General features: G+C 39.1%; 3 protein-coding genes, 2 long non-coding RNA genes and 1 other non-coding gene across 13 annotated transcripts in view; 4 read left to right on the top strand and 2 right to left on the bottom strand.

The window, feature by feature from the left end:
• The window catches only part of LOC137176846 (NLR family CARD domain-containing protein 3-like), a 376,610-nt gene that overhangs the window by 190,839 nt on the left and 159,336 nt on the right, over positions 1–26,435 (top strand). The gene's annotated exons all lie outside the window — the stretch shown is intronic.
• Positions 1–26,435, bottom strand: part of LOC137176844 (NACHT, LRR and PYD domains-containing protein 3-like) — a 277,333-nt gene that overhangs the window by 104,865 nt on the left and 146,033 nt on the right. The gene's annotated exons all lie outside the window — the stretch shown is intronic.
• LOC137176849 (NLR family CARD domain-containing protein 3-like) overlaps positions 1–26,435 on the top strand; it is a 232,215-nt gene that overhangs the window by 129,521 nt on the left and 76,259 nt on the right. The gene's annotated exons all lie outside the window — the stretch shown is intronic.
• LOC137176862 (uncharacterized) lies at positions 6,477–10,531 on the top strand. Its single transcript, XR_010925874.1, has 3 exons — positions 6,477–6,729; positions 8,803–9,209; positions 9,423–10,531. It is a non-coding gene; the product is annotated as an uncharacterized lncRNA (long non-coding RNA).
• trnat-cgu (transfer RNA threonine (anticodon CGU)) lies at positions 13,585–13,656 on the bottom strand. Its single transcript has one exon. It is a non-coding gene; the product is annotated as a tRNA-Thr (tRNA).
• LOC137176863 (uncharacterized) lies at positions 16,559–18,060 on the top strand. The gene is made up of 2 exons (XR_010925875.1): positions 16,559–16,699; positions 17,553–18,060. It is a non-coding gene; the product is annotated as an uncharacterized lncRNA (long non-coding RNA).

Below are 26,435 nucleotides of genomic sequence, written 5' to 3'. Positions count from 1 at the left end.
TCTCATTTGTAACCGAAGCTCTGTGAAATCCCCACATATAAACATGAATATCAATATAAGTTTAGTATAAATATAGTTTGACTGCTGTTTGAGCTCTGATTGGTCGGTTAGCAGCTACTTCCTCACACAGTTTGTTAGAAGACAGCAGCACTCCAGCAGAGTCAGCACACGAGCCTCAACAAACACTAACTGTCACATTGCACAAAACCTCATCTGGACAATCAGTCTTTTCTGTTAAAGGAGCAAAACTATGGAGCTGAAAATGCAACACAATGTTAATGTTTTCAACAGAGGTGTTAAATCATGGCTGAAAGAGAAACAACACTGCTCTCACACCTAACACCCCTGTATAGACACACCTGGAGTTTGATTTTCTTTCTTTTTAACTTTGTAAAAAAGCCTCCGGTGGACAGCTGTTGTAAATGAGCGTTTCTCTACAAACGCTAAATACAGTGAACTGCTGCCTGTGCATAATTGTATGTTGCAGCTCCAATAAATAAATCAAATAAACTGAACTTAACACAGTCGACTGTAAGAAAAACACTCACACAGGAAGTAGAGACTCTGCTGCAGGTTGAGAGCGATGATCTGTCGACGATCACAGCTGATGAAAGGATCAATCATCACCCTGAAACTAAACACTCACATGTCCTCATACAGATGCTCCTGATTGGTTGGAGGTGATCATCAACTTCCTGTTACTGCTGGCCAATCACAGCCCTGCAGGGCGTCTCCTCAACATCTCTGATGCTTGTTTGAACTTGTGAAAGGTTCAAATGCTCAGTGACAGTCATAGAAATCATGTTTGTGCGTCTGAACAGATGTTCCTGTGTGAACATGGGAGAGGTATGCACCGGATTGAATAGGAAGGAAGGGATGAAGGGATGAGGTCGGAAGATGGAAGGGAAAGGGAGGGTGGGTCGAGAAATCTGACACAAACAGGGCAGGATGGGTTGACCCGGCATAAGTAGGCTTGGCAGGTGATTAGAGGTGTGGTTGAGACCTGGTTCTGCTCCCGAACCTAAGTTAACAGGTTAACTACATTTCAAAGTCTGACTTGTACATTTGTTGATGTTTGATATGAAATAAATGAGAGTTGAGATGAAGCTCTGACTGTGTTTCTATCAGACTGAACTCAACTCAACTCTATTCTTTCTAGATATGATCCACCTGCTGTGGACAGATACATCATTCATGACTGTGAAGGTGTTTCAGCTTCTGCTTTGTGTCCAAAGATCAATTTACAGAAATCAGTTGACATGATGATGTTCAGTCTGTTCAATGAAAACACAAGTAGAGACGATGTTCAGCCTCTAACACGCACTGAGAGCCGCTTTCACTTCCTGTATTCTGAGTTATTGATGCTGATGCTTTGTGGTTATTTAAAGCTCAGACTCACAGCACAGATGTTTCCTGTTTCAGCTGCTTTAACATGGAGTCTTTCAAACTTCCTGTTTTCTAGTTTTACTTGAGTTCAGTCAAAGATAGAAGAGTCTCCGCTCCACTCATTTAGGACTTTTCTAACATCACTGCGTCCCAAATCCACAAGCTACTACACACTCATTCTAAGCAGGTTTTGAGAGTAAATTCGGTTTCCTCAAAGCAGACAGCGTGCAGACTAAATACGCTGGATTTCTCACTGTGAATCTCATCAAGAGAAGAAGAAAAACAGACGAGGGAACAGCTGTAGTCGGCTTCATCTGTTGTACTAACTGACTAACTGTGTGTCTTTCTCAGAGGAGCCATCTTTGATCAGCTCATGTTTGTTTTCTAGTTTCAGGTTCTTCTGAATACTTCAATACTTTACAACCTCCCTCCCCGACCTCCTATCCCATTTGTTCCCACTGAAAATGTTTTTTAAAAAGCTGAATGATTTCCTAAAACAACAGGGTTTTGTAGTTTGAAGCAAATGTTATTCAAACAGGAATATATATGGGATTAGTTTGGGACTATTTTCTATGGGAGAGTATCGCTGCCACCATGAGAAAGAAATATTTGCTGAGTTTGTGGATACGAGAGAAAAGCTTTTCATTAGAAGAAGAAAGTTACTGGTTATGATGAGAAAAACAACTGGTTCTGCAAGTGATGTGTGTTATCTTTATGTGCTGATGTCTCCTCTGCTGTTCAAAAAGAGCTCATGAAGAAATGATTCATTGTGAAATTATTAGTCAAAACTACAACTGGACCTCATGTTATGAATAATGACAGACAGCTAGAAACAGCATGAAAAAGAGGAGAAAGTTTTCTGCTTATGTGGAGAAACTGAGCAGTTTTTTTGTCATGGTGGCAGCAACGCGCTGCCGTAACTTCCAGATGTGGATTTGGTGCTCTAGTGAGTATTTACAGCAGCAGGATGGTGACTCAACATGAACTACAGAGGCCATTTTCACTGGAATGAAGGAACATGTCACCCAGTGCAACACTGTGGCTCATTGCTGTGTTTTTAATAGTTTCTGGACAACAACAGAGGATTAAGATATATGAGGCTTCAGCTACACAGACAATACTGAGCAGCACAACTCATTCATTCTTGGTTTTGGTCTTTTCATGGGATTTGTTGACCCTCAGAAAAAGATCAAACATCACCAAGCTTTAAGTCTTCATGAGCATGTTGGAACAATCATTATTTGACCAATGAAACATGAAAAAAGTTCCAACAATATGACATCTGCTGGTTATTGATGTCATTTCTGGAAGTGTTTGAGTTCTGAGCAGCTGAGACCTGACAATAATAATAATAATGAGACCTGAGATTGAAATCTTAGAGTCCAGATGAAACAGCATTTCCAGAGGATCCAACTTCCTTCTTTGAGCCTCTAAAAACAAACATCATTCTTTAGTCAAACTGCTCACAGCAAAGACAAAAGCAGCTGGTGACAAGTTTCAAGTTCTTGGTCCTACAATTGTAGATCTGAGCCTCAAATGTGAAACATGAATCCAGAAAACCAGTCACAAGGAGAATCTAACAAGTGAAAAAAGAAAGAAAAAAGAGCCAAAATAAATCAAGTCATCAGTTAGAAAGGAGATGAATGTAGATAAAGATCAATATTACAGATTTTAATGCTTTTGACGGGTTTCTTCTTTAAGAAGGTTGAGATAGTGTTTATATAATGTTCCATCTGCTTTATAATTACAGCAAATATTGTTTTTTGTTAGTAAATTTACACTTGAGGATGTGAAATGTTTCCATAAAACAATTGAATAAGAGTCATTTTCTTAAATAGTATCTTTAAAGGAAGGGCTGAAGTTTGGCATCATATTATTAACTAGTTTCAGGTTGAAATTAGCAGAAAACAACAAGGAAGAATTTTACAGGATGAAAGTTCAAAAGAAGCTGAAGCTGTTTCTCATTTATTTACAGTTCAGACTTTTTACCAGTTGATATTTTTCATGTAATAATTCCAGTCTGATATTTAACAGGAAACAGCAGCAGTGTTGTTCTGAAACAGCTCTGAGTCTGCGCACTGATGACCTCAGCGCTGACACGTTACCTTTGGAGGCCTGCTATTGGCTGATTCAGTGAGCAGGGCATCATGGGTAGTTGTAGTCCTTGCAGTCAGTCAGCTCAGAAGAATCAGACTGTGATCAAAGTGACTTTTAACAGGATCATTGAGGAGCCTCGACACATCTTTATCTTTATTATTATCACATGTGACTCACTTATCATAACTGCAGGAATAATGATTGATTATTGATCAGTACAGTTAGAATGTGTCTAATATGTGCATTAAAGGTGGAGTATTACTCTTCATTGATGAAGCTTTGGCGCCCTCTGCTGGTGAAAAGATAAACTGCATGCTGTCAGTTTAATGAAGACAGATTACAGGAAGTGTTTTTAAATGATAAAATACTTAAATATTGTTATTAGAATTGTACTAATGACTGCTGTTAACCACACTGATACCAGCAGTGATGTCATCAATACAAACATTGATGCTTCATATTGATCTGGATGTAATTTGACTGTTAAAGTGACTCACAGAGAAACTGTCATGATCACTGCCCTCCAGTGGTCACTGTCAGTAACTACAACTCTCCACATACAGCACTGACAGTAATACCTGGGGGGGGGGGGGTTGACCTTTGCCCCTTGATGTTGTCAAGTCATATTTATTTTTATTTGTATGTATTTATTGATTTAATGTTTGTGAAGGCCTGCTCGTGGCCCTTCAAGAAGAACATTTCACAATTAATAATAATTTATCTCTAAATAAAATGACCGTCATGGCCGCTGCCGTCAGTCACATGATGACCTTTCACCTGAGGTCATGGTGACGTGTCCTAACAGTAGTAACTGAGTTGCTGCTGCAGACAGACGCTCGGCGGGAGAAATAACAATGATTTGATTTCATTTCACTGTAAAAAGGGAGAACTTCAGCTGCCGGTAAGTGAGGTTTGCAGCGCTGTTATGTGCACGTTGTTTGCTGTATTTTACAAGAGGAAGTGACGTGAACGTGCACGTTTGTCGTACAGCCTGTTCGGTTAGCCGTTAGCCGCCAGCTAACCACAGTCTGCTGCTTTTCATTACTATGTATGTAATGTGTTTATTGATCGGTCAGCTGATCATATTTATTCATCAATCATCAATCGATCACAAAAACACTCTTGAATGTGATCAAAATCCACACAAATCAAATGTGTTTGAGCCACGTGGTTTCTGAAGGTGAGAAAAACACAATTATGTGCAACTGTGTTAAAAACTGCGTTTAATAAGTGAGTGTTTGTCTTTGTTTAGTGACTGTAGTGAATTATTTTGGGGATTGTTTTTGATGGACTCTTTGTGGATTACAAAGCCAGCTGCAGCTGCCTTCCTGCTGCTCATTCATGGGATTATGGGATGTAAAAGAGCAGAGCCTCCACAATAGTCAACAGCATGTATTTAGCTTTATTCTTTGGGCTTGAAACTAATATAAATGTTGAACATCTTTGGACAGATGTCAGATGGCGTTCTTGTGTGATGTGCAGCATGTGATGCTTTACTTTGTGTGTGCTGTGAAGACCATTGAAATCTACCAACCCTGAGGGCCAATATGTGAAACATGATCAGGATGTGGGTGGCAGCAGGCCTGTATCTGGACACTGCCACCATCAGCTTTGTGGATCAATATTTCACATCCTGCATTTAAAAGGTGGACACATCATATACTTCCTACTGGAATCAGGTCGGGTAAGTCAGTGTTTTTCCAGCCTTGGAGTCCACTCGTGTCTCTGTGGGCTCCCTGGAAAAACCCACAACCAAACTAAATGACTGTGATCATATGCAGTTTATTTAAAGGTGCACTACGTAGTTTTGAGAGAGACAACTGTTTCCATTTGCAGAGCCTGCTACTATGATGTCATTCTTTGAATGAGTCTGTCTCATTGGATCATTAAATATCTTGTGCTCCTGCCATTGTTTTTCCCTCAACATAGTTTATTGTCATGTATATTTTCATAAAGCACAGAATGTGAGTAGAAAAGCTTTCCAGACTTTATTTAAACATCATGGTGCTGAATCAAAGCCAACGTTTGGACTTACGCCTTCATCAGGGTCAAACAGGAATACTGGCTTCAAACCATCCTATAGGATCATCACATCATTTGCTAATCAGGCCTCATCTGTGTCACCTGCATTCTTACCTGTGTTTGCTTTACACATTATGGCGCCATCTGGTGGTTCAGTTCAAACACATCAATCCAGCCAAAACAACAAACCTCAAATGAATTTCACACAAATTGTATCAAAGCTAAATAATAAGAGTTGAAGTGCAGCTCTTCATTCAGTCCATGTGGCCGTAGTGTGTTTCATTTATGTTTCCACAACGTTTCAGAAGCAACAGATCCAGAAGCCACCTCGCTTATTGCAGCTCACTTTCTCAAAGTCTTAGAAGTGAAGACTAGAAATTGTGTGTCTGTGTTGTAGAAAATGTTTTGCTGTAGGAGAAGTTGGATCCTGTCTCCTAATAGTGTTTTTGTGTTGTGAAATCGGAATTTTCAACGGTGCTTTTGTCTTCAACACAAACATCAAGCACATGGACATTTCAGCATATAAACACCTGACTGGTGGCACAGTTATACGTCCCTTTACATTAAAGGTCTGAGCTGAATGAGGATGTCTCAACTCTTTAGTGCAGCTTGTGTTGTTGCAATAAATGCATGAATAACAAGGAGAATTCAGCTTATCATGGACTTCTGGGCAGCTTCTCACATCTGAAGAGACCAGAATGTCTTGAAGAGTTTTTCCTCTCTTGTTTGCAAAAAGAAGCTGCTGTCTGAACTCATTTCAACTCTAAATCACAAAACTTTTAAAACATCTTCACTTCTCATCAAAGACTTGGAAATTTCTTTCATTAATGCAGCCAGGTGAACGGGGGTAGTGAGTGTTTTCGGGGCTATTTGCGGTTTCTTTGTGTTTGGGTGGCGCTGTCACTTTAAGACCAGCGTAAAGGTAGATCTCGCGAGAGTACAGAGCTCACATGAGACGTTACACACCAGGAAGCTGCAGCGCCGCCAAGCTAGTGAGTGCGAGGTACGTATTTATCATTTTGTGTAGCAAAAATACCCTGTTACATATTGTTAAAAGGCAAAGATGATTAGCAGCATCAGTAAATGAGAGTATAATGAAGCTAGCAGACTAAGTTTGAGGAATGATGACTCTTTATTCTTCCTGAGTTTTGTAGATTGGTAAAACGTGTTGTGTGTGTGTGATATCTCCGCCACGCTGAGGCCAAACACTGAGCAGCAGTGAAGGTAAGTGCTGATAAAGTAAACTGTATGCTGACTATTTCACTAAACTGCCCTTTTTGTCTGCTTCTGCTGAACTTAGAGGGGAGATAGATGCCGTGTTGAGTCCCAGGTGTGTGTGTGTCTGAGCGCTGCACACTGGACTGCCACTGACTTCATTATTTTCCTCCACAAATGTATTTTGACTTCATGGAAGAGTGTTTATAAAATATATTTGGTTCATCAATATATATTTTTCTGAACTAATGTCATTTTTTGCAAGGTAATGACATAAGTTGAGTGGTTGTTGTATTTTGATTTGATTTGATTTGATTTATTTAGGGGGCGAGCCACTACTGTTGTCTAAAGATACTTCATGTCTAGAGTTGGTTAGATTTAGTTTTCTGTAGGAAATGTTGAGTTGGAGTCTGACTACTATTAGCGTTAATGTAGTGTGATACTCCAGGTGGCCTAACTGCACCATTGTTGTTAACACTATAGTAGACAGTGTGATGGAAATCTGAAAATAAAAAGCTGACAAAGACCAAGCTGTCTTTTTGTTCTTTCATGAAAAACCTTGCAAGGGATCAGCATACAGTCCCAACAGAGTGTAACTGCAGTCTGATGTCAGTTACAAAGTGTGCATACGTGTTATAGACGAGAAGGATCAGGATGTGTGTGGGGTCCAGTGCCGGATTTCATCAAAGCTGTCAGACACTTTGGAAAATAACTGTAACTGTCAGAGATGAAACTACTCCCAGTTTGGATCCAGGCACTGAACAAGACCAAAGATGAGCACAGACCAAATGCTTACATGTTTGAGGTTATACAATATAAGTTTGTCCAAAGTGCAAAGTCTAAAATGGTGTAGAGAATACCAAGTGTGTTTTTTTCCATTACAACAGTTAGGAACTAAAAGTCAATATCAAGCTTTCATTAGGAAAGGTGTTTCAGGAAAGTTGTCACAAGAGAAATATTTGCTTTCTTACTGGGTTCACTGATGTTAATCGACTACAAAACGCATGAGAAGTCGTATTGTTTTGTTATTGTGATGATCTTAAACCCTCTAAATGACAGTATTAATGCTGTTCTTTATTGAGGGGAATTAAAGGACCCACAAGAAGAATTTTGCTCTGTGTCCGGTCCCGTCATTTATGACCAGGCGACATTCAAATAGTAAAATATGAGTGTTTATAAAATCACATTATTCTCCAACAATAAACCAATAAAACTGTATGTATGTGATAAAATGTTAGTATATTAATGAAGCCAAGCTGACTGGATAACACAACACACTAAATAGTCTACATCAGGGGTTCTCAACTGGTCTCACTCTGGGACCCACATTTTCCCACGGTCATTAAGTCCCAACCCACTTTTATACAATTTAAACACATTTATTTCTCAAAAATATCCTTTGAAAACACACATATGTCATCTTTTTTAACATAAATACATACATTTACATGTACAAAGTGTATTTCAGAGCACATTATTAATAAACTGAGGAGGACCGTGACAACTGCATGTTCACTATAATAAATATCAAACTGCACAGAATAAATAAGGCCACAAAATTAAATATTTCCACTTATATATATATATATATATACTTATATCACTGCACCCAGTATGAGTCCGCGACCCACCAGTTGAGAGTCACTGGTCTATATATACAAACTGGGCCTTAAATGTTCAACCTAACCCCTCTGGCATGTTTGGATTCTGCGCTGCTTATTCTTATTGTCACAATGCAATTTGTTCAATACATTAAAAAATAAATTGCAGCTTCATCCGCGATCAATTCAACTGATTACAAAACAGCGTCATATCGATAAAAATCAGATTGAAAAGGCTTCAAGTGCGTAAAGCAAATATCAAACAGAATTTATATTGATTATCATTCACTTTAAGAGGGAAATATGTTTGACGTTTTACATTGAAATAAAACATTTGAGACCAGCTGTATCATTTAGAGTAATGGTAATATATTTGACTAAGTGCTTGGTGTTGGTGGATATACTGTATATATCAGAGGACTCTGCCAGACAGCAGTGGATTCAGATCAGAACAAACTGCTGTTGTTGTTTCATCATGCAGGAGTTTACTCTGAGCTGACCTGACAACCTGATTCCTGACAGCATGGACGCACAATAAAAGCACAAATCCAGTTCCCATAATAACGCCGACCATATTCAAGCCAGGATTTCATCCTTTTGAAGCCCATCAGCCGCGGAGCTTCTGGACGGCCAGTTGTGGAGGTTCCTCTGCTCATCTCCAGGTCTTCCTGCAGCACTGATATCACTCTGCCTGGATTCTTCTTCTTCTTCTTCTTGTCCTGTTATCCAGCTCTGACCTTTAACCTCCTTCTCCAAATTACATTTCCTGACGGCTGGAAACCAGCCGTTAAAGCGCTGCAGAAGAAGAAGGACACAACCACATGATTTCATTAGAAGAGCAGCAGTCAAAGCTCCAGCCATGGAAACCATGTGGAAAACTGCTCTCAGGTCAGTTCTGCCAACTTTAAACAGCTGTTAAACTGTCTGAACATAAATCAGGACCTTCATGTTGTTACAAACATTCCCCACTGATTTACTGCAGCTGAGAGGAGGAAGAGGAGGACGAAGAGGAGGAGACCTTTCACTCTGACAGCAGCTCTACACAAATATATTCACTTTATAATAATAATAAAGAATAATACATTTTCTTACACTTTTCAGGCTCCTCAAAGACGCTTTACTGAAGTTAAAAATCATAGAGAACAAGACACTAAAACAAGGGAACACATGACATCAACAGCAGCTCTCAAAGCTCAGTCTGGATCCCGGTTTCAGGTCTGGGGCTCGGTCCCGGGTGCTGGAGCAGCTCGGTCAGGTAGAGGAGGTTATGGAGCCAGTGGGGGTTCTGGAGGACTGGCTCAGCGGCTGAGTACTGGACTGGTCTGGTGGTTAGAGAGGAGGACTGGTGTCCAGTGCATCACTGCTTCAATCCTCACAATCAAACAAGTGACAGTAACCAGCTGTTCCTTCCTCAACACCACCACAACATCCACCTGTCAAACTTTACAATAAATACTGTTTTTATTCAATGTCAAGTGTAACATTCAGACACAAGATGTGTTTCAGATAAACATCAGCTGTCTGACAGATAGCTCAGTAAGATGAGCAACAGCTGTCTGACTCTTTATCACACACTTGTTGCTTCCTTCCCCGTTCTTATTCTTTCTATATCGTCTCCAATCAAACTCACAGCAGATCATCACTTCAATAATAACACACATCACTTCTTCTTTGTTCACTTTCTACTTTCTTATGACAACAGCAGAGATGAGAAATCTCAGCTTGAACAAACTGCAATAGCTCAACAGGATGAGCTGCTGACACGCTGGAGTCACAACAGACTGAATGTTGGTTCCAATCCTTGTTCAGGTTCTGCTCTCAGTCTTTACTCTTGATCTTCTTCTCACATAAAAGCAGAAATAGGAGAAGCAGCACACAGCTGTTTGTAGGTAGATATAGCTCAGGAGGATGAGCTCTTGCACTCAGTGAGTTAAAGGAACCAAAGTTCAATTCCTGACTGAGGAGAAAACTTATCGTCAAAACTAAGACAAAGTCTTTAAAAAGACAGCAGAGCACAAATACTGCAGGCTGCTCTGAGTCCCTGTCAATTAAAACTATTCAGATCTGACAAGTGGAACTGGATGATAATCAATCAATCAATCAATCAACACCCACATCCAGAATGTGACACAAACATAAAACATGTAAGTTTCTAAACTGACTATAGTACGATAAAAAAAACCAAACAAGAACATACCCCCCCCCCCCCCCCCCCAAAAAAAAAGTATAAATGCACTGGTTAAAACAACTCACTGAATAAGATCCCCACAAAAATAGAACTTAACTGTCTAAGTTAAGTGACTTACAGTCAAGCTGCTACTTACTGTCATTATTTGTTGCTAGTTAGTTAGTTAGTAAGACTCTCCAAACAAACTCAGAGCAGATAATGAATTCAGTAGTAAAGCAGATGACTCGTTCTTATCCTGCACTGAAATATTTTGTAGTTTCTTATGAGAACAGCAGAGATGTTGGAGATAACTCAGTGTGATGAGCAGGTGGTTCATCTGACACCATGTCATCATCTGAACGTTTGTTCATTTCCAGCTACGACATATCTTCTTCTTCTTCTTCTTCTTGTCTGCAAAGTATTTAACATGAAGACACTGAAATACACAATACTGCCCCCTACAGACAAACAGGTACACAAATTGTGTATAAAAACATACCAGTTAACATGCAGGAGATGAAAATATCACCAGTCAGTTCCTAAAGAAAGACACAAAGTACTAATCAGAATACCAGAGTAGTATTTGAAGTATTTGAAGTACTATCATGTATATATTATGACAGCTGTATATAGCGGCTAAGGCAGCTCCTTAATAACAAGCAATAATAACAGTTGCAAAACTCCTCCAACATTTTCAAAAACCTTCATCACAACCTGACGTTTCAGTAAACTTTCAGCCGACAGTGTTTTTCCATCGCATAACCCCCTGATTCTGGTTCTGGTTCTGGTTCTGGTTCTGTGGAGGATCAGGGTCAAACATTTGAGTCTTTCTTCTTGGTGCTGGACATTAAAACTCCTCAGTAATCATCTCACTCTCTGAGACAGTCAGGAGCTCTATCTCCTAGAGTTTTTCAACCTTTTCAAAGCAGACACTTCTCTCTTTTCCACTTGTGGCCAAGTGGTAAGGCGTTGCTCTCATAAACCAAAGATCACGGGTTCAAATCCCATCCATGCCTGGAAGACAAATTATTGAGTTCATTGAAGAAAAATGGAGATGTGATTGAATTAAAAAGCTCTAAATAGAGCTTGAATGTGTCAGGGACATTTTGAGGTCCAGCACTAAGAGGAAAAACTCCAATGTTCCAAGAAAGGAAAACCATTAGCTCAGGTTTTAATGATAGTGCTGAGAACCTACGAGGTTGTGAAAACCGTTCTTAGGCATCTCAGTGAGTTTTCAAGTCCAACTTCTAAAGGAACAACTCAAGTTCAGTCCTTCCTTAACTGTTGACCCTCTGATAAAACAAGAGGACGGAAACTTGAACACCTGTTAGGAGGAATAGCTCACCAGGATGAGCTGGTTTCATAGTCCAGTCATGATAGACTTGATGTTGGTTCGAATCCTTGTTCAGGCATTGCTCTCAATCTTTACTCTTGATCTTCTTCTCAGATATACGCAGAAATAGGAGAACCAGCACACAACTGTTTGTAGGTAGATATAGCTCAGCAGGATGAGCTCTTGTAAATACTGACACAAAGAAGTGTTGGTTTGAGTCCCTGTTCAGACACTGATCAAATTCTTTAGTGTTGAGCTTCTTCTCAGTAGAAACAGAAATAGGAGAACCAGCACACCATTAGTTATGAGTAGATGTAGCTCAGTAGGATGAGCAGGTGATCCTGCAGATACTCAGCTAGAGTAGAGCTGGTTCGATTCCTCATTGAGAACAAATGTTATTGTCAAAGCTAAAGTCTTTAAAAAGACAACAGAGCAACTGTGTCAATTAAAACTATTCAAGTGGAACTGGATGATAATCAATCAATCAATCAACAACACCCACACCCAGAATGTGACACAGTTTCTAAACTGACTATAGTATGATAAAAAAAAAAACAAGTCCTTGAAAAAGAACATAACCCCCCCCCCCAAAAAAAAACAAGTATGATATAAATAAATGCACAAAAATAGACTTTAACTGTGTCTGCAGTGATGCAGCTACTTACTGTCATTATTTGTTGCTAGTTAGTTAGTTATTAATTAAGACTCTTCCAACATTTTTAAAAACATTCGTCTCAACTTGAGTAAAACATCAGCTGCTCATGGTTTCCCGTCCCATAACCCCCTCCTTCCACCTCTCCGAAACATCGGGGGAGGACACGGCCCCCCCCCGACCCCGCATCTGCAGGATTGGACATTTGATGATCCAGGTCCTGACAACGGGCGGATTTGAACCAGACGCTGCATCGCTGACGCCTTACGGTCACGAACAAACCCACCACGCCACCGAGTCCCCTTCACACTGAGAGCTTTTCTCCGGGCGCTTTTAAATCTTCACTTTGGATGTTGGACTTTAAAACCCAGTGAGAATCGAACCCACGACCTCAAAACTTCCAGAGCAGTCTCCTTACAGCCTGAGCCACCTGGACTGACACACTGATGTTAGTTTCTTAGAGCTTTTCAGTCTTTACTTTTGGATTTCTGCCTTTAAAAGCAGTAACTGGGGATTGAACCTACAACCTCAGAGTCTCCAAGCAGCTGTCCTACCTGCTGAGCTGTTGGATCTTTGTTGGTGAGATTCTTTCTCTCACAGTTTTCAGTCTGTCCTCTTGATGTTGGACTTTAAAACTCACTGAGGATCAAACCCACAAACTCTAAACTCTCAGACTAGTCTCCCTAACAGCCTGAACCACCAGTAAAGATGTTTTCTCAACAGTTTCTTAGAGCTTTTCAGTCTTTACTTTTGGGTCTCAGACTAAAATAAATCTGCTGACCTGGGTTCAAACATGCTCTCTGCTAACTTGAGTAATTAAATAATTTAATCGTGCGGCTCTTCTAGACTTTCCAAATGTTATCAGATCTAATTCTGCTAGTGAAGCGAGTCATTTTGTGGTGTTGTGTGATGCTGAAATCAATCTATCCACTGTTTTACAGGCAGAACGGTAGCGATGCAGTCGGCTGTGAAGGAGCTTATGGCATAAGAACTTGTTGACAGTGTTTTTGTAATTATTCTCACTGCCAGAAGGGGGAGACAAGAGTCCCACAGTCCTGCAGTCCCGCTATAACTTTTACAAAGTGGACACACCTCGACGCGGGACCTGACAAGGTACGGACAGGAATTGAACCTGTGATGTTTGGTTTACGAGACCAACGCCTTACCACTCGGCCACCACGCCTTGTCAAACTGACTCACAGTTGTGGTAAAAATGTTTGGAGTTTTGTCAGCAACTTGTGTTGAGCTGCTAACATGGCAGAAGACCATTTCTGACCCATTAAAGTTTACTGGTGTGTAATGGACATTATGGCCTCCGGGGGGCGCCAGTGTAACAGCTGACTGCATTTTCTCTTTGCAACATTTAAACCCTCCATGTTTGCAAATCAATAATACTACATATAGATGTTTTTCTGAACGTGTCACTACCTAGAGTTTGGGACTTCATCTTTTATATTCAGAGACACTTTCAAATCTTAAATATCTTTTCTTTTGTGTGTATCGGCTTATATTTCATTTTAGCCTTAAACCGTCGTAGTGAGGACATTTCTGCATTATTTCAACTTCATTTCAATGTTAGACCAACAATAAAAATGTAAATAATAAATAAAACGTATGATAACAATATAATAAAACGATATTAACCAAACCAACAGGAAAAAAAACGATGAAGACAACAAAGATATAAATTTAAGAGCTGACAGTCATATTAAAAAGATATTTCCTTTAAAAACACATCAGGAGTTTGCTAATCAAAGATCCATGAAGACTGAAAGCAGCCTCACTTGTCGACCAATAAACCGTCAGCCGATCTCTGGGGGAGTTATTTTTGTGTTCTGTACATTACAGTACGAACATCAGTGTTATTGATCGGCTCGTGTGTTGAATTCCATACAGTGGCAGCTGGTGATAGAAATATGGGGGGACAAACTGAAGCAGCACTTCATGGCTCAGCAAAAAAAGAAAAGAAAAAGTAAACAAATCTAAAAACAACACAACACTGTAATGTTGCCCGAACACTTCTTGAACATAAAGTTTGTTCTTCTCAATGACTTTCTGGCTCAAGTCGGTCGGCCGAGTCTCTTTTCCACTGACGCTACGACCAAATATGCATTCAGCCTCTCCCGGGTGTTTCTGAGAAAGGTTTGAATCCTCTTCAAGGTTGAGAAGCAGCTCTCAGCTTCCACCGTGGTCATGGGTCATGGGTGTGGAGATGAAAAGGTCCACAGCACCACGACAGGCTTTGATGATGAGACTCAGCTGTCTTCAGCTCGCTTCCATCGAGCGTCGGATCGGCCTTCGTGCCGTTGCTCAGTGCATCTTCAGGAAACGCCCCGTCGTACTGTTCAAACCTGCCCCTGCAGCGAGCTGCCTCTGACTAGCTGGTCTGTCAAGGAGAAGTGTTGCCTGGTGTCCCGGTACGCTATCACAGACCTACAGAGACAAGAATGACAAAAATAATATGTAGAGACGCCTAAATACTCATTTCACCCACATCACCTAAAGCTACAACAGGCAACAGTCTAAATAAGGAGCTGAAGTCATTTTTACAGTCTATGAAGTCATAAAAACAGCAGGACCTTAATTTATAGAGCTGCTGCTGCCATCTGCTGGACAAAATGTCAACATGTGAACGCTGCACATCATTGCTTCAGTCTTGTAGTAAAGAATCCTGAAGTTAAAAACATCTTGAAATGAAATTCCCTCGTTGATCATATATCTGATGTAACAACTGTCTATTTAATGCTAACTACAATCTTCATAGAAAATCATCTGCAGCATCACTAATGATTCTCATTTATTCAAAAAAACATTTTAACTTTCAGAAAAAGTAAAAAAAAACCTAAAATAAAACATGAAAACAGTAAAAGACGTCACGTAGTTACATAACAGACATTCAAACCTTCTAACACAAATAAAAATATATTTTTTAACAAAAGTTTATTCAGTGTCGGTCCAGACTGAAATATCTCTACAACTATTAATTATAATAAAGAAGATAAAACTTTGTATTCATATTTATTATGAAAGACAAATATTGATAAACATGTACAGAATATATCTACAGATTTGGATTATAATGAAAATGTTTTAAAGATTATAACGAGTTTAGTCTCATTATTAAAAGTCCTGCATGAAAAACCCTCCTGCAGTAAAAGTACATAAGTATTATGAGCTTGATGTAGTTAAAGTATTGCAGTAAAAGTACATAAGTATTATGAGCTTGATGTAGTTAAAGTATTGCAGTAAAAGTACATAAGTATTATGAGCTTGATGTAGTTAAAGTATTGCAGTAAAAGTACATAAGTATTATGAGCTTGATGTAGTTAAAGTATTGCAGTAAAAGTACATAAGTATTATGAGCTTGATGTAATTAAAGTATTGCAGTAAAAGTACATAAGTATTATGAGCTTGATGTAGTTAAAGTACTGCAGTAAAAGTACATAAGTATTATGAGCTTGATGTAGTTAAAGTATTGCAGTAAAAGTACATAAGTATTATGAGCTTGATGTAGTTAAAGTATTGCAGTAAAAGTACATAAGTATTATGAGCTTGATGTAGTTAAAGTATTGCAGTAAAAGTACATAAGTATTATGAGCTTGATGTAGTTAAAGTATTGCAGTAAAAGTACATAAGTATTATGAGCTTGATGTAATTAAAGTATTGCAGTAAAAGTACATAAGTATTATGAGCTTGATGTAGTTAAAGTATTGCAGTAAAAGTACATAAGTATTATGAGCTTGATGTAGTTAAAGTATTGCAGTAATTAATGAATGAATACTTTTACTGTAGGAGGGTTTTAATGCAGGACTTTTACTTGTAATGGAGTATTTGTACATGCAGTATTGTGTAGTGAAGTAAAGGATCTGAGTACTTCTTCCACCTCTGGTGTCGGTTGAATCTCTTCTGGACTTTACTCAGACTAAATAAACATAACTGTCGACTCTGAGAACGACTGACGGCCTTTTTCATGACTTTCTAACATTTCATAGACTCGACACTTGTATGATCAATAAAACTAATGGATCCATGAATCAGAAACGGTTTGTTCCTTGTTGTGATGGTCCGTCCCGCAAGAGGGAGAATCTGAGCAGAAACCTGCAGCCAGACAGCGAGGCAGAGAGAGCCAATAGGGTCCTTTGGCTCGTGGCTCCTCTCGTGGGTTCGGCCCTCCGCGGACAGGTATAGAGGCTTCATGACCGCCGGCAAACAAACACCATCTTATGGTAAACATGTCAATATTTACTCCTGTAGTCATTGATTGATTTTCATTTACCGTTATCACTGTGTTCCGTGTAATTATCATTTTGATAACAGTAACAATAGAAATAAATCAATGAAAAAAAAAGTCCAAATTACGTCTTCAGATCATTTCCAATGTTTCAAACACTCACACAGTAAAAATATGTTCTGCAAAATGTAGAAGACTGCCATGAGACAGTTATACATTTACCATTTAAAGACATTATTATTATTATTATTATTATTATTATTATAAGAGCAGAAACAGGTGTGATTTGTCTTTTTGATTGGAGATAAATGTCCAATCAGAAGCAGAGACATCCAGATATTAAAAGAACAACATAAAAGCAGCAAATATACAAAAATCCCTGAAATAAAGAAGCAAATATACGGTTCAGATTTCAACATAAATGTGGATTGTAAAGCTGCGACACAAATAAAGTTTGATTTTCCAACATGTGAAAATGTTCAGGACTGTAAAATCAGACACGTTTATTTCTGATAATAAGAGTTTCTTAACGGACTGTAAAAGTCTTGTTTGGTGACATTTGGAGAAAGATTTAGTTTTTCCAAACCTGCATGTTCAGCATGATGGAAATAGAAAACAGCTGTTAGTTTGGATGAAGTTTGACAGCAGGAGTCCAGATGTTTTCTTCATCTTTCAAATGAAGTGAAAAAGAGAAAAATGAGAGTTTTTCTGTGATAAAGTAAAGTGGAGAACTGTACCTGGATCTGTAGATGTGATGGTTTCTCCTCCATGCTTGCAGCTCTGTGTGCAGTCTGTGTTTGGATGTTGAGCTATGAGCTTTTGACTTTCTTCTTGGTTTCCTCTCTCAGCTCCTCGTCACATACCTGATCTGACCTCTGACCTCTGACCCGCTGATCGTCACAGCAGAAGAAGACAAACGGACGTCTGTATTCACTTTGTGTGCAGAAAGTTAACCGACACACGTGTTTCACTGTTTTCTTCCTGGAGAAGAAAACACTTGCTTTTTGTCCAAAGCACATTTTCCAAATATAACTATTAATGTTGATGATTTATATCAAAATGTGACTTTTCATTCAAAGTTGAGTTGTGTGAAGGTTGTAGAAATGAGAAACTGACCCTGCGCTAAACTGTGTGTGAATAAACAATATAACTATTAATAATGTTCAGCTTATTATTAGAGTGCCATTTTTCTGAATCTGACAATAAAGATCAAATGAAAGCTTCTATTATTATTTATGATCCTTTTTTATTGGACATAACAGGTGATACTGCAGTTCCATTTATTTCTGCCTGAGTAACATAAACATACAAATGATCAACTTTACTTGGTACAACACAAAAACAGGAAATAAGAAACATTTCAAACAGATTGTAAACAGATTGATGATCCTGTAAATGAGCTTTTTATTGTGGATATTTAGTAAGGCGCTAAACTGTCAGCTGTTTGTCCTCTAATATTCTGTTCACATACAGCCAGAGCTGCAACAATTAGTCCATTCATTGATTATCCATCAACACTAAATTAACACTTCATCATCATTTGAGTCATTTTGAAGCAAACATTTTCTGCTTTTAGCTTCTCAGGTGTGAAGATTGAATGCTTTTCTTTGTCTTACATGATAATAAACAGAATATTTGACTGTTCTGGACTTTAGTTCAGACAAAATGAGACATTTAAAGACGTCGCCTTTGACTCTGTGAAATTACAAGCAGCATTTTACACAATTTACACAATTTCCTGACATTTTATAGACAAAACCATGAATTGATGAATCTATGAATCATAATGTTTATTTACAGCTCTACATGCACATCCAGTAGAGACACATAAAAACATGTCGCTTTCTGAATTGACTATATGATTAAAAAAACAACTAATTGAACAACAAATAAGAGTAAAAACAACAAAGAGCCTCGATAGGCCAGCGGATACTTACTGTCATTATGTGTGTTATAGTTAGTCGGCAAAACTCTTCCAACATTTTTAAAAACCTTGGTCACAACTTGAGGTTTCAGTAAACTTTCAGCCGCTGGTGGTTTTCTCTCTGAGAGCTTCTGAGTTTCACTGAGACTCATAAGGATCAAAGCCACGACCTCCGAACCTCCAAACAGTCCTCTAACAGACTGAGCTATCTGCTCTGAGAACATCAGCTTCTTTTTTTACAGCTTTTTAAATGTCAAACAAACTGTCAGTCATGTGGAAACCATGTTGGTTTAGAAACTGCATTTACAAGCAGTGAGAGATCAGGTTGGTACTAAATAACATGAGAAAGTTTCTCTAACAGGAGGAGACTCTTCCTCCTACACAGAACACAGAGACACTGAACCAGACTCAACCCCAAACCCAGCATACAGAGGCTGAGTGAATGTGGTGTTGAAGGTGTGGAGGTGGATCAGTGTGTCAGAGGAGACTCTGTAGAAGGACAGAGTGCCAGCAGGACAGTCCACATACACTGCTATTCTGTTAGAGACAGAGGAGGAGGAGGAGGAGGAGAAGGAGAAGGAGATGAATGTTTCTATGTTATTGTGACAGACAGAGTAATCATCAGTGTAACGACCAGCAGAGCACCTCAGTCTCCAGGACTGATCATTCATTCCAAACCTACAGTCATAACTGTTTCCTTTCCTGCTGATTCCTCTGTAACTCACTGATATATCAACGTTTCCTCTCCACTCGACCTCCCAGTAACAGCGACCAGTCAGATCATTTCTACACAGCAGCTGTTCCCAGTAATCAAATCTGTCTGGATGATCAGGATATGACTGATCCTCCTTCACACGTGTCACCTTCCTGTTGTTGTCAGACAGTTTGAGGAGTCTGTTTACTGTGTTTGGATCCAGTGTGAGTTGACAGAAATCTGATGGAGAGAACGAGACACAATACAGCTGCAGTTATTGATCGATCATCTGATTGATGATGACATCATCTTCATCCTCAGTAGGATGTGAATGAGTGATGTCACAGTTTGAAGTTTGCTTTGTTTTGATGAATGAAATGAAAAACACACTTACACTTCCTCAGACCTGGTGTCAACCATCGGTCTCCAGTAGGCTGCAGGCTGAAAGGAGGAGGGGGGTCAGAGCAGCACGTTCTCTTTCAGCATGCAAACATGGACGTTACATCGCTCTAGTCTACTGTTCGATTATTCTGTTCAAATGTGGGGTTGGGCTTTGATAGACTTTGATCCAATCTGAATCCAGTATCCCAATCCTTCTGAAACCCTGATTGAATCTAATCAGGTTGAACTTTCAACATTTACAGAAAACTTCAGTTAGAAATAACAAAAAGTCAAAGATTGAGTTGAGATGTGTGATCAGCTCTGACAGAGAAAATGTTTCCAGCTCTTCTTCCTCTATCAGACATTGTCTCTCCATACACTCAAAAACATCATTCATGCCATCATTTATTATTAAGCATTTGGATTTCTGTCATTTCTGTTTTGTTTTTTTAAAGATTAGCAGCCACACATTCCTCCGTTCCCCATTGCTTCTATTCATCTGTTTAGCGTCGTCAGGTTAGGCTAACCTATTGTTGCTAACTCTGGAGCTAACCCCCATGCTGCAGCATTTATTAACTGACTGACACACTTTAGTCTGTACTGTAAAAAAGACGAGAGAAAGAGAGAGAGACAGCAGCAGTGGTCGAGCGAGCTAGAGAGTGAATGAAGACAGAGAGGGAGCGCTGGTAGAGAGAGTGCCGGTGAATCAGATCAATAAAACGTTATTTTATGATTGTTTCACAGCGGTTATGTTCTGGAGGACAAATAGACACGCCCACACCTCCACGCCACCCTGCGGCTGAACGCCGCAACGCCTGATTGGGTCTGAATACGACCTTACTGTTCACCTTTTCCTCTGCTCTGCTCACATTCACCGTCACTTTTCTGACGATCGCTCTCTCGCTCAAACACTCGCTCACGTACTGCCCTTTTCTTTAAAAGGAGCTACGCAACCTGCAGTTTCCATGGCAACGACACAGACTTCACAGATTTCTGAATGAATGGATATTTGGCGTTATTTTTGGCATTTACTGTTATAGCAGAAACACTGTTCATAGTTTTCAAAATGATACATTTAAAATACATTGGGTTTATTCATTTAAAGTGCATTAATTTGATGCATTTTAAGTTAATTGGGGATATTGCATAAACCTGGTTATTATTTCTTTTAAACACATTGGATTTATTAATAAGAATACATAACCTCTCATTCCTGCTTGTTTAATTTATGTTTGAATTATAAAAATGCTTCATGTTAAGTTTATTAGTTTGTATATGTCAAAACTATGCAATTCCAATGGATGGAAATTTTATATGTAGTTGAAATACATAAGTCTTACATATTAGGCCTAAATATTTTTTTGAGTGTACCTGAGAGTCTCCAGTCTCCAGTGTGGATCCTTCAGTCCAGCAGACAGCAGCTTCTCTCCTTTGGCTCCTGGATGATTGTAGCTCACATCCAGCTCTCTCAGATGGGAGGGGTTGGAGCTCAGAGCTGAGGCCAGAGAAGCACAGCCTTCCTCTGTGATCAGACATCCTGACAGGCTGCAAACACACAAAACAACACACATGTCAGACAGTCTGAGAGTCCTGCTGTGTGCAGTCAGATACAACAACAAACTGTCTCCACACTAACTAACTAACTAAAAGATGAAGTGAATCAGGGAGCTCCAGAAAGTTGAGCATCCAGCCAGATGGGAAAAGTCAGTAGCTGAGGGATGATTCAGCAGCATGTTTTTAGATGTGAACCCCCTAAGGGGGTCCGGGGTCATGACCCCCCAGGAAGAAAATGTTTTCAGCTTTAAAATGTGGATTTACAGTCGATGTTAGCAGGAGGATAAAGAGAAAAACTCACGTTAGAATTAATGTAATCTGACTGCTACAGAAGTAATGTAAGAGGGACATCAGTTCACTGCACACAGCCAAGAGAGCAGAGCCGCGTCCAAAAGTGGATTAAAGTGCATTAATCCACTAAACAATAAAGTTCATCACACAAAACTCAGTGTTTCTCAGGTTGTGCTGAACAAAACTCAGGAGACTCAGCAGCACAAATATTCCTGTTCTCTATTTCTGTTTAGTCTTCAGGTTAGGCTAACGCACTGATGCTAACAATTGATGCTAACCTACTGATGCTAACATACTGATGTTAACACACTGAAGCTAACCCACTGATGCTGAACCATTAATGTAAACACACTGATGCTAACCCATTAATGCTAACAATTGATGCTAACCCTCTGATGCTAACAACTGATGCTAAAAATTGATGCAAACAACTGATGCTAATGCACTGATGCTGACCCATTAATGCTAACACACTAATCCTAACATACTGATGTTAACCCACTGATGCTAAAAATTGATGCTAACCCACTGATGCTGACCCATTAATGCTAACACACTAATGCTAACATACTGATGTCAACCCACTGATGCTAAAATTGATGCTAATCCACTGATGCTAACATACTGATGTTAACCCACTGATGCTAAAAATTGATGCTAATCCACTGATGCTAACACATTGATGCTAAAATTGATGCTAACATACTGATGTTAACCCACTGATGCTGACCCATTAATGCTAACACACTGATGCCAACAATTGATGCTAACAAGTGATGCTAACCCACTGATGCTGACCCATTAATGCTAACACACTAATCCTAACATACTGATGTTAACCCACTGATGCTAAAAATTGATGCTAATCCACTGATGCTACCTATTGATGCTAACAACTGATGCTAAAATTGATGCTAATCCACTGATGCTAACACACTGATGCTAAAATTGATGCTAACATACTGATGTTAACCCACTGATGCTGATCCATTAATGCTAACACACTGATGCCAACAATTGATGCTAACAAGTGATGCTAACCCACTGATGCTGACCCATTAATGCTAACACACTAATCCTAACATACTGATGTTAACCCAGTGATGCTAAAAATTGATGCTAATCCACTGATGCTACCTATTGATGCTAACAACTGATGCTAAAATTGATGCTAATCCACTGATGCTAACACACTAATGCTAACAATTGATGCTAACATACTGTTGTTAACCCACTGATGCTAAAAATTGATGCAAACAACTGATGCTAACCCACTGATGCTGACCCATTAATGCTAACACACTAATCCTAACATACTGATGTTAACCCACTGATGCTAAAATTGATGCTAATCCACTGATGCTAACACACTAATGCTAACATACTGATGTTAACCCACTGATGCTAAAAATTTATGCTAATCCACTGATGCTAACAACTGATGCTAACCCACTGATGCTAAAAATTGATGCAAACAACTGATGCTGACCCATTGATGCTAACACACTGATGCTAACCCACTTATGCCAACAACTGATGCTAACCCACTGATGCTAATGTTTGTCTTATTGATTCATTGGCTTTATTTCTTCGCCCACTGCAGTGAGTGAATCTGTCTGTAGTGAAACCGGGGCTAACCTGTTCTGCCTCCGCAGGCTGCACTTCACTCAGCTGCCCGACAGACCTGCTGCTTCTTCCCACTTTAAACTGAATAACAAACCGGGGCTCGGTGCTCCGGTTGGATCCAAGAGAGCCGGGGCTAACGTTAGCTGGGAGGCTAGCTGAGGCTAACTGACTGTGCTTCCCTCCGGTCATGCTGCGGCTAACGCTCCGCTAGCCTCCCAGCTAGCCCCGGCTCTCCGTTTGGATCCAGTGAAGTGGAGCCTGCGGAGGAAACACCGGGACCGTCAGGATGTAATAGTCCGTGGAGGAGCTGCGGTGTTCGGCTGCACAGATAGGAAACCCCTCGACTGACAGGATGTACCACTCTGTTTGAAAAACCTTTTTCTTCTTCTTTGTGGTTTATAACAGCGGTTGGCAACTAGCGTATTAGGTGCATTACCGCCACCTTCTGCTTCAGACTGTGGACCAAAGATTAAATCCTACACATTAATCCTGTCTGTCTAATAAACTCAAAGAAAACTACTGCTGCATCTCAATATTGACCAAAATAATCGTGAGTATGATTTTTGCCATAATCGAGCAGCTCTAGTTCTTATATTAACATAGTGAGCTTCAATCTCAATTTTTCATTTCTTCACATATTCATTTACTATAAAAACATCTTTCAAACTAAACAAATCCTAATTTGATAATAAAATATGAATATATTATATAATGAATATGAATATATTTCACTCTAATAGCACTGATCAATAACATTCAATACTGCTCACCAGTATTGAATGTTATTGATCAGTGAATGTGACAAACAATCATCCTGACAGTCTATTGTACATGTGGTTTAGGGCTGTGTAACATGATATATATCATGTGATGAGAGGAAAACGTCTCTATCGTTTATATCGTTGTGACTAATCAGACTCTTTATATTTTTCATCATTTGGAGTTTGTCCATCTTTTGCACAGATTACATTGATGAATTGCTCGTCTTGGCTTTTTACTTGCAAAGCTTTTATTGCACTTACAGTAACGTAACGAGTTCAGTTGTCATTAACTCTCCTCTGCTGTGCTTTACACATGGAGGGCTAAGCCCCGCCCACGCTGAGAAAGCGCAGAGAAGCAGTGAGACGGCGACTATAAATGACAGCAAAACGCAGTAAAGACTGTCTTTATTTATGTGATTTACCAGATGTATGTGCAAGTGTTTAATTTCAGCTCAGTCTGAGAGTCTCTGCTGAAGTTTGCTGTCATTTATGGTTGCGTTACTATGATTCACCGCGGCGGGGCTGAACCCTCCATGTGTGAACTCGAGAACTCGAGTTGAAAACTGCACTTGTTACGTTTCTGTAAGTACAATAAAAGCTTCGGAAGTAAAAAGCCAAGAAGAGTAATTTAATTTAATCTGTGTAAAGGATGGACAGATCACCCGGCCCTACATATAGTTATTTTATCTGTTCCATTATTATTATTGTGGATGTCATGTTATTGTTGTATTTCCTTAATTTAACATTGCAATTTTACATCGTCCTGCCGATGCAAACACTGTTCAGTAAATGTGACTATACAGTAGAGCAGGGCTGGGCCATAATAATAAATAATAATAAATCTTATATCCCATCATAGCACATTTTAATTCAATGAATAAATAGTTGGTCATTGTCTTTTACACAGCATGCCAGTGTTCCACATTCAGAGGTGAAAGGTGAAAAGTTTGCAGCCCTGATAAATGTTCATAATACTTAATAACAATAATCAGAACACATTACAAAGCATTTTATTAAGATTTATAAGGTCAAGAATCATATCAATCATTTTATAAAGTATTATAATCACTTATCACTCACCAAGTTGTTTAATGACTCACTATTGTTGATCAAACATTTATTTTAAAGTAAAATAGAAATAGAAATAGTTTCAGGTTTTATCTATAATTTGAGTGTTTAGTGAGTTTTTTGGGGAAACATTAGTGAAATGTAAATGTTCATCATTCAGTTGTTCATTGTCTGTTATGACTCGTTAAACTAATTAATTCATTTTAACGTTTTGTGTTCTTATAAAGATTTTAATGATATTTTTTCACTTTTCTTAAAGCAAACAATGAGCACTTATAGTGACTTATAAGCAGCTTGTAATGTATTATATCTGTCTATTCCTCAGGAATTACATTACTTCACTTAAAGCACCCAATGACCAGTTAGAGTCACTTATAACCACATTTTAATGCATTATAACAGTGATTATTGATGCATTATAAAATGATTATAATGTATTACAACTATGAGAATTATAATACACTATGATCCTTGTAAAACATGTCAGTGAGTGACCAGCAGTTCTGAAGTATTATGATTCTTGACCTTATAAGTCTTTATAAAATGCTTTATAATGTGTTATGATTATTGTTATGAAGCATTATGAATATTTATGAGTGTCTATAACTATAATTATACAATGCTAGAAGCAGATTATAACACATTATAAGTATGTTTATAATGCATTATAGACATGGGCTTCATAGAAAGTGTTACCATAAACATTTCTCAACTAAATTGTCTCTTGCTTTTTTTATACATGTACATTTCAAATTAATGCACATATCAGGCCTTTTACATGTTGTAGTACATACACATTAGCTTTTAAGTCCATTTCAAATAAGCACAAACTGCCTTACGTGCTTTCCCAGCGCTACAACCGCAGCTTAGCATGTAGCACTTAGCCTAGCTTCTAGGCTGTAATTAAGCCTACAGTGGTTAGCGGCTAAAAAGCTGCATCAGCTATATTCTCATCACATCACACAAACATTATATCCTGACTGGCTTTTTGCTTCACCATACCTTTCAAAGTAAACTAACACACCATTAAATGATTTTGGAACAAAACCTTAATGCTAACCAGCTAACCTCGGGTGGCTAACTCACCAGGATAATCCATTAATTTGGAGGGAAACGCCCGCCGGAGTCCCGAAGATTCTTTTTCCACAGCCGCTCTGCAGCTTAGCAGTTTTCTCTCTCTGGCAACACGCCAGCTCCACTCGGTTTCAACTTATTTAAATCTGACATTAAAACGCCTTATTTTACTCTTTCCAAACTAACTCATTTTAGCCAAACACCCGTCTGAGTAGCTGCGCTGCAGTAACTGAAGGGAGACTAGAAACTTCTCTGTACGCAGCTGCCTAGCTAGCATCTACCGCTAGCAGCTACCGCTAGCCAGGCTGTGAGGCGTTTAGGGAACATCGGTAAATTGTAGTTTCTACTGAGTGCAGTC

This window comes from Thunnus thynnus, chromosome 24 (genome assembly GCF_963924715.1).
Source record: "Thunnus thynnus chromosome 24, fThuThy2.1, whole genome shotgun sequence".
NCBI classification, from domain to species: domain Eukaryota; kingdom Metazoa; phylum Chordata; class Actinopteri; order Scombriformes; family Scombridae; genus Thunnus; species Thunnus thynnus.
Note: the sequence above shows the minus strand (reverse complement) of the source record. Positions and strands in the feature narration are given on the sequence as shown.